Below are 9,077 nucleotides of genomic sequence, written 5' to 3' on the forward strand. Positions count from 1 at the left end.
AGAAATCGGTATTTATATGTTGAACATGACGTGCTTTTATTTTTGAAATGTTCACCGGAAGTAAGTTTGCTAAACTGCTAACCGTAAGCTTTACACTCCACGAGAAAAAAAGTGCACTTTTCGTCATTGCATGTTGTGTCAGTAATAGAATTGCATAACTTTTTTTCCGTTTGCAAATGCTGTCAACCAGCTACTTTTCATGTTTGAAGTGTCACCTTTTAACCGCAAGTTTGCGTTTTGGAGAACACTGTCAATGTTTTATAGCAGGCTAAAGTGGTTAGTAAGTTGGCCAATGTCTTTTTTTTTTACATTAGCCTCAATGTGGCAATGCTAACATTTACAGTGTTTAATACAGATGTGTTTCCTTATTTTGTATGTCTGAACTTTAATTCTACGGCATGTTGATGACCAGTAAACATCTGTGAAAGTAAGTGGAGTCTCATATGCCATCAACACACACGTGTACATGCACGCTCAAATGTATGCACGCATGCGGCGATAAAACTGAGCCGTGAAAATTACCACCCTCATTTTTATTTACCATGCAATAAATGGACTTATTGCATACTGTGAGAGGCTTAGCAACTTCACTTAAAAAATGTCGTTAGTTAGATGGACTTACGATCTGCCAGCTTGTTGTCTCCTGTCATCTTCCAAAATTACAACTGGGTGACGGTGCTTTAGGTGTTCATTCATAGCCGACATACAGTCAAGCTTGGCATTGAAGAGGCAGGACACAACCGTGTACCCTCTTTTTTTCGTTGAAATAAGTCAATGTTTTGGCCAGTCTGGTGTGCTTTTTTGGCTTTGTGCGGCTTTCCCCGCTTGCATACCGTGCGTTCGCCATTCTCAACTTTCCACGCATATATATATTTTTTACCTTTCATTAACCGTCGACGGGATGTTGTGCTCGTCGACGCATTTACGTCATCGATGACAGCTCTAAATTAGACGCACTCAAGTAGAGAGAATGTCAGTGTCAGGATTAGCGATCAGGCAGCATAGAATCGGATGTCCACATATACAAGTGATTCACATATGACTGGGTTCTACACCACACATTGCTGATTTGTCTATGCTCCACCCCGCCTAATCACATCTCTTTTTGACTAACCCCCCCTCCTCTTACTCCTCAGCCCCCCACATGGTGTCCACGGGAAATACAATTAGCTTACAAAAGCACCACTATATTAATAGTGTAGGTGTCCAATGTATTTCATCTTCTTGTTTGTTCTTCTCTTCGGTCTATCCTCTTCTATTTTTCTTTCTGTCCCCCTCATAACATCTTCCTGCTTGCTGCTTTCTCCTAATAAACGAAACACAATGCATAATAGCAACGGGAGTGTGATACATTAAAGCTGACCGTAAGGACACTCAGATTCACATTCTCTGTGTCAAATCAGTTGAACAGTGAAGGTTGGAAAAAAAGTCACCTTATTTATTGAACGACCTTCGCAGTAGCTCACCTTTTGTACTTGAAAGTTACAGCTTGGAATATTTCTGTATGGGAAAAAATACAGTTATACTATACGTAATGACATCCGACCATCCACAAATCTCTCATTTGCTTGATCTTTGCTTTTTCAAAAGTTCAAATTATTATGAATAATTTTATCTCTTACAGTGGGAGTCCTTATATTTTATCTTCGGTATGGATATTATGTATTATTAACACTCGTTTCTGTAAAATTATGTTCACAAAGTCGAAGGAGGGTGAAGTAAAGGCCATGCAAAACTATATAGAAGCAATCCCTTCTTCATTTTGTCAGCTCAAGACAGTAGCTCTTCTTCTGAAACATTCACTAATCCACATATTTGAACTTTCTCAGTCTCGCAATCCAATACGCTTGTTTGACTTCTTTCAAAATTATAGACATTACATTGAAAGCAATGACTTTGTGGAAAAGACTTCAACGAGAGGTCATGTTTTTACAGGGTTTGTGCAGGCTTGCTGTCAAAGAACGTTCAGGAATGGGTTAGTTTGTTCATCTTTTTTTTTTTTTTCTTTTTGTTTTTTCTTTTTTTTTATGATCAGACGACAGTAAAATGGAAAAATCATTGTGACATTGACTGGAGGTTGTAAAAGCGCTCTAAATGTGCACTATGACATTTTTACACAAGATCTTTATAAGACTGAACAGATGCGGTAAGGGCTTGAAAATGCATTTGACATTTTATTGGTGTAGCATGTCACTTAAAATTATCAAGTTCTTATAAACAGTCCCAATCTTCTAAGAAAGCAAAACAAGTTAAAGATCTATTGGCATATATATATATATAACCAACAATGCAAAAAAAAAAAAAAAAGATACAATAGAACTCATAGGAACATCACTTCACAGGAAGTTAAGTCTGATGTCTTCATTTTATTCTTTGCAAATGTGCACAGAGAAAATTAATAACGTGTACACTGCTGGTCAAAAGTATTAGCACCCCTGCAATTCTTTCAGATAATGCTTAATTTCTCCCAGAAAATGATTTTAATTACAAATGCTTTGGTAGTAATGTCTTCATTTATTTTGCTTGCAATGAAAAAACGCAAAAGAGAATGGGGGAAATAAATCATTATTTTACACCCAACTCCAAAATTGGCACCCTTTGGAAAATCAGGTGATGCTTCTCTAATTCGTGTAATTAAGAGCACCTGTTAATTACCTGTGGCACATAACAGGTGGTGGCAATAACTAAATCACACTTGCAGCCAGTTAAAATGGATTAAAGTTGACTCTGTGTCCTTGTCTGTACCATGTTGAGCATAGAGAAAAGAAAGAAGGCCAAAAAACTGTCTAAGGACTTGAAAAACAAAATTGTGAGGAAGCAATCTCAAGGCCACATGTCCATCTCCAAAGACCTGTGTCTATCGTGCGCAGTGTCATCAATAAGTGTAAAGCCCATGGCACTGTGGCTATCCTCCCTAGATGTGGACGGAAAAGAAAAATTCGGAGAAAAGAAAAATCGAGCGATTGCAATCAAATATTGTGCGGTTGATGGCTAAAGAAACTCGACTAACATCCAAACAAGTTCAAGAGTGTCATACAGTCCGAGGGTACAACAGTGTCAACCCATACTATCTGTCGGCGTCGAAATGAAAAGGGACTCTATGGTAGGATACGCAGGAAGACCCCACTTCTTACCTAGAGACATAAAAAAGCCAGGCTGGAGTTTGCCAAAACTTACCTGAGAGCCAAAAAATGTTTTGGAAGAATATTCACTGGTTTTTGGGAAAAGGCATCAATATAGAGTTTACAGGAAAAGAAACGAAGCCTTCAAAGAAAAGAACACGGTCCCCACAGTCAAACATGGTGGAGGTTCCTCGATGTTTTGGGGTTGCTTTGCTGCACTTGGCACAGGACTGCTTGACCGTGTGCATGCCATTATGAAGTCTGAAGACTACCAACAAATTTTGCAGCATAATGTAAGGCCGAGTGTGAGAAAGCTGGGTCTCCCTCAGAGGTCACGGGTCTTCCTGTAGGACAATGACCCAAAACACACTTCGAAAAGCACTAGAAAATGGTTTGGGAGAAAGCACTGGAGACTAAAGTGGCCAGCAATGAGTCCAGACCTGAATCTCATAGAACGCCTGTGAAGGGATCTGAAAATGGCAGTTTGGAGAAGGCACCCTTTGAATCTCCGAGACCTGAAGCAGTTAGCCAAAGAAAAATGGTCTAAAATTTCAGCAGACCATTGTAAGACACTCATTGATGGATACTGGAACCAGTTGTTCTCAGTTATTTTGTCTAAAGGTTGTATTACCAAGTATTAGGCGGGGGGTGCTAATACTTTTGTCCGGCCCATTTTTGGAGTTTTGTGTAAAATGATCATGATTTAATCCCCCCCCCCCCCCCCCCCCCCATTCTCTTTTGTGTTTTTTCATTGCAAGCAAAATAAATGAACATATTTCTACCAAAGCATTTGTAATTGCAATCATTTTCTGGGAGAATTTAAGTATTATCCGACAGAATTGCAGGGGTGCCAATACTTTTGGCCAGCAGTGTAGATGTTTTGCTATGTTTGCTATGCTAGTATGTAGTGCTGCAACGATTAATCGATTAACTCGAGTATTCGATTAGAAAAAAAATATTCGAATTAAATTTATTGCTTCGAGTATTCGTTCAATTACAGTGGTGTTGTAATGGTTTATTTTGAAAGTGTTTGCATTTAGTTTTAGGGTGGGTACACATACCCTCTGGTCTGCGTCATTTCACATTGCTGAATCCAATTGCACCCTGTTAAGACCAAAGTAAGCTAAGATTTGGTTTGAGTTTTTTAATGAATTCATAATTTAGTTTATAAGTATATTTAGCCATTTTTTGTGGGAACATGTGTCTGAACCATTTGTGAAGAGGATTGTAAAAAAAATGTTAGCATTTTATAACATTTAAGCTAGCGGAATTTTGCTATGTAAGTTAGCCAATTGTTCTTTTGTTGTACATAGATGCTTTTTTTTTTTTTTTAATACCGTTTGAGGCTCACCGCAGGTATTTTAATTTTTCATGTTATTTATCCGATTACTCGATTATTCGAACTAACTAGTTTATCGATTAATCGACTACTAAAATAATCGATAGCTGCAGCCCTACTAGTATGCTTCAAGGTTTAATAAAACACACAATCAAGGCCAAAGTGAAACCAATGGCAAATTTACTATACAGTAATTATTTTTTTACACCTTGCATTAAAAGTGCATGAACACAATATGAATGTGGTGGCTCACATCAAACTCTAATCAGAGATTAAGTTTGGGATATTTCCATATTGCTATATGGCTCTTATGCCCTAAATATACTTGCATTATGCCCTAAATATACTTGCAACAGGCAGCCAAAGATCTGTTATGCCTTAGGGAAAAGTTGCTTTCTGCTTGAATGGAAATCCAGACTTCGGTTCTGAAGGACTTTAGTGGAATATTAATTCCATTGTTGCTTCTGGGAGCCATCAGCGTCACTGTCTGTCACAAGTAATGAATTTACTTTTTAATCTTTTTTTGTTTTATTTTTTTTGTGCGAATTTTTGGTAGCCTGCAAACCATTTTGCAGTCTTGTGTATAATTGCTGGGATGTATCTGGTCTGAAGGCAGATTTCTAACTGTCGCATGATCATGACAGCAAACAGAATCTTCAGCCTAAGGACCTCAATTTTTCTGTTTATTTAGCAGTCTGATCCCACTAATGGAACAGACTACTGTCAATGTGGCTCTAGAAAGGGGCACGAAAATAACTTCAGGTAGAATAATAGTATGTTTGTTTCCCAATACTATGACTTTCAATGGCTTTGGGAATGAGTGGTTAGCACTCATGCATCATATATTCATATTCATATTGTGTATTGATGTTATCGGTATTCTGACCTACTGTATGATGTCGATATGGAGAAGTGGGTAGTAACACGTTATATTTACTCTGTTACATTTACTTAAGTTTCTTTTTTTCAGAAAAATGTACTTCTAATCATTGTTGTTTTGGTCAACGATAACGATAACAAAAATATTTTGTCAACGAGCAATTTTTTCATGACGAAGACGTCACGATAATGCGCTGAAAACGTGTCTTGGGAAACTAAAACGTAACGAGATGGATGCCAGTTCTCGTCTGATGACAGGAGAATGAGAAAATTCGCCATAGTTTTTGTCATATATTCAAAAAGTGGGATATTTTCTTATTATATGTGTAGTTAGCACGCATTTAGCAGTGTTTGCCCCACACACACGCTTCTGTGCCCATTCCAGGCTCCTTTTCTGAAACGTGTGTCAGGTGCTGCTTGGTAAGTTTTGCTTTCTTATCTTGGCTAGATATGTCATATTGCTTCAGCCTTTAAAGGTCTGTGCTGAGTGATCATAGCACACTAAACTAACTTGTAGCGTTAGCATAGCATTTGCGTTCGCATTAGCATTTAGCGAGGTGACTCGGTGTCTTCTTAAACTCTTTGCAAACATTTTAAATACAGTTCATGGCGTCCAGGTGAGTTTAATCAATTGCAAATAATGTGGTGTTTTGCTGCTGAGTGTGTATTATCAGTGTTTCCCCTACACATAAAGGATCGTGGTGCACCGCCACACCAAAATAAAAGCAGCCACGGCTTTCATATGATCCATTTTAATTTATAATTTAACATGACGTCTAAATGAATATATATTTATTTATAAATATTTTTTACACACTATTTGCCATATGCCGTCTAAAATAGCACGTCAAATACAAATTGTTCCTTTACACGTTTTTTATTGCAATGCGCATCAGGCGCCTGAGTACGTCAGTCGTCGGCGCAGAGATGGATATCGGGAGAAAAATCCACAGTAAGGCATTTGAAGTTAATGAATGTACTTCTGGTTTAAGCCTGTGAAAACATTGACGTAACATTTAAGTTCTTTATGGCATGTCTTTGACCCGAATCGTCGTGTCCTAGCATAGCTTTTGTTCGGCGCTGATGTCAGTCGTTGTAATTTCAGATGAGTATTTTGAAATACAGTAGTTTGGAAAGAGAAAAGTTCCTGAGGATGAGGGTGTGCTTACAAATGACCATTATTGTTGTGTCTAGACTGTCACGTTCCGAAATATTTATTAGCATCTGAGGCTAAATTAATATTTCGGAACGTGATGCTCACGCTCCCAAGTGCACTTCAATTCCGAAGGTATTAGCTCTCACGCTCCGAGGAGCAGAAATAACCAAATGGTTATGGCAAGCGTTTTATTTTAATGTTGAGATAACAATGAGGCAAGATCACAGGTGGAGATACAGATCAGGAAGGCGTACAGTCCAGAGTAGGAGAAGTCTGAATTAAGCAAAAAAACAAACAGGGAATCTAGCTGGGAGTCTGGGACCCAACATGGACAGAAATGGCAAAGTTCAAGTTCAAATCAAGGTGAGTGTTAAGAATCGTGCACCTATTATACAGTGGAGCAAATAAGTATTTAGTCAACCACTAATTGTGCAAGTTCTCCCACTTGAAAATATTAGAGAGGCCTGTAATTGTCAACATAGGTATAAACCTCAACCATGAGAGACAGAATGTGGGGGAAAAAAACAAAAAAATCACATTGTTTGATTTTTAAAGAATTTATTTGCAAATCATGGTGGAAAATAAGTATTTGGTCAATACCAAAAGTTCATCTCAGTACTTTGTTATGTACCCTTTGTTGGCAATAACGGAGGCCAAACGTTTTCTGTAACTCTTCACAAGCTTTTCACACACTGTTGCTGGTATTTTAACCCATTCCTCCATGCAGATCTCCTCTAGAGCAGTGATGTTTTGGGGCTGTCGTTGGGCAACACGGACTTTCAACTCCCTCAACAAATTTTCTATAGGGTTGAGATCTGGAGAATAGCGAGGCCACTCCAGGACCTTGAAATGCATCTTACGAAGCCACTCGTATTTTGGCCTGGCTGTGTGTTTGGGATGGATCATTGTCATGCTGAAAGACCCAGCCAAATCTCATCTTCAATGCCCTTGCTGATGGAAGGAGATTTTCACTCAAAATCTCTCGATACATGGCCCCATTCATTCTTTCCTTTACACAGATCAGTCGTCCTGGTCCCTTTGCAGAAAAACAGCCCCAAAGCATGATGTTTCCACCCCCATGCTTCACAGTGGGTATGGTGTTCTTCAGATGCAATTCAGTATACTTTGTCCTCCAAACACAAGAACCTGTGTTTCTACCTAAAAGTTCTATTTTGGTTTCATCTGACCATGACACATTCTCCCAGTCCTCTTCTGGATCACCTTTCTAGTGAGCCGCAGATGGGCCTGGACATGTACTGGCTTCAGCAGGGGGACACGTCTGGTAGTGCAGGATTTAAGTCCCTGGCGGCGCATTGTTACTGATAGTAGGCTTTGTTACTGTGGTTTCAGCTCTCTGTAGGTCATTCACTAGGCCCCCCTGTGTGGTTCTGGGATTTTTCTCACCGTTCTTGTTACTTGTACTGTATGGCTTCCATTTTCTAATAATTGCTCCCACAGTTGATTACTTTACACCAAGTGTTTTACCTATTGCAGATTCAGTCTTCCCAGCCTGGTGCAGGTCTACAATTTTGTCTCGGGTGTCCTTCGACAGCTCTTTGGTCTTGGGCATCGTGGAGTTTGGAGTGTGACTGACTGAGGGTTGTGGACAAGTGTCTTTTATACCGATAATGAGTTAAAATAGGTGCCATTAATACAGGTAACAAGTGGAGCCTCGTTAGAAGAAGTTAGACCTCTTTGACAGCCAGAAATCTTGCTTGTTTGTAGGTGACCAAAGACTTATTTTCCACTCTAATTTGGAAATAAATTCTTTAAAAATCAAACAATGTGATTTTCAGTTTTTTTCCCCCCACATTCTGTCTGTCATGATTGAGGGTTACCCAGGCCTCTCTAATCTTTTCAAGTAGGAGAGCTCACACAATTGGTGGTTGACTAAATACTTATTTGCCCCACTGTATTTAACAGTCATAATTTGAAAACTAATAAGTATTTTCGTCCCTAAGACTAAGAGGAAAATTAAAATGGCTGCCAAAAGCGGCACTGCTTCTAATAGTAGTTTTGCTAAGCCATACTTTTTACTTGAGTAGATTTTTGAAGAAATGCTACTCTAACTCCACTACTTTGGGCTAAAAGAGTCGTTACATTTTTTCTCTTTATCCTTCATTCTAGATTTGACTTTTTTTCTTTTTGCCAGAGACACCAACAGTGGCTCTACCAGTTTCACCAATGACACGTCGCACCAATCAGACTTGCCGTTCTATGATCACGCCGGAATGTTCAATCATGTGGCGTCTTAAAAGCACAGTAAAATATTCATATTTGACAAAGAGCGCTGCCGTCAACATGATTCAAAAGTGGCACCGATTGACCGCAGAAAACTGGAGATAAGATCTTTTGTTTCATAATAAAAAATGTTTCCTTTTTTCCACTAGAGGGCACTCATGGTCTTTGAATGAGTAATGCTTCATTTATTGTCGATTTTTTTTCTCTCTTTTTTACTTTGTACTTGAATGCATTTTTTCGAATGATTAATTTTATATGAGTAATATTATTAAGTGACACTACTCTCGAGTAAAATTTTTGACCACTCTACCCCACCTCTGCCAATGTGTCTTTTTTTGCA

This window comes from Corythoichthys intestinalis, chromosome 20 (assembly GCF_030265065.1).
Source record: "Corythoichthys intestinalis isolate RoL2023-P3 chromosome 20, ASM3026506v1, whole genome shotgun sequence".
In the NCBI taxonomy this organism is placed as follows: domain Eukaryota; kingdom Metazoa; phylum Chordata; class Actinopteri; order Syngnathiformes; family Syngnathidae; genus Corythoichthys; species Corythoichthys intestinalis.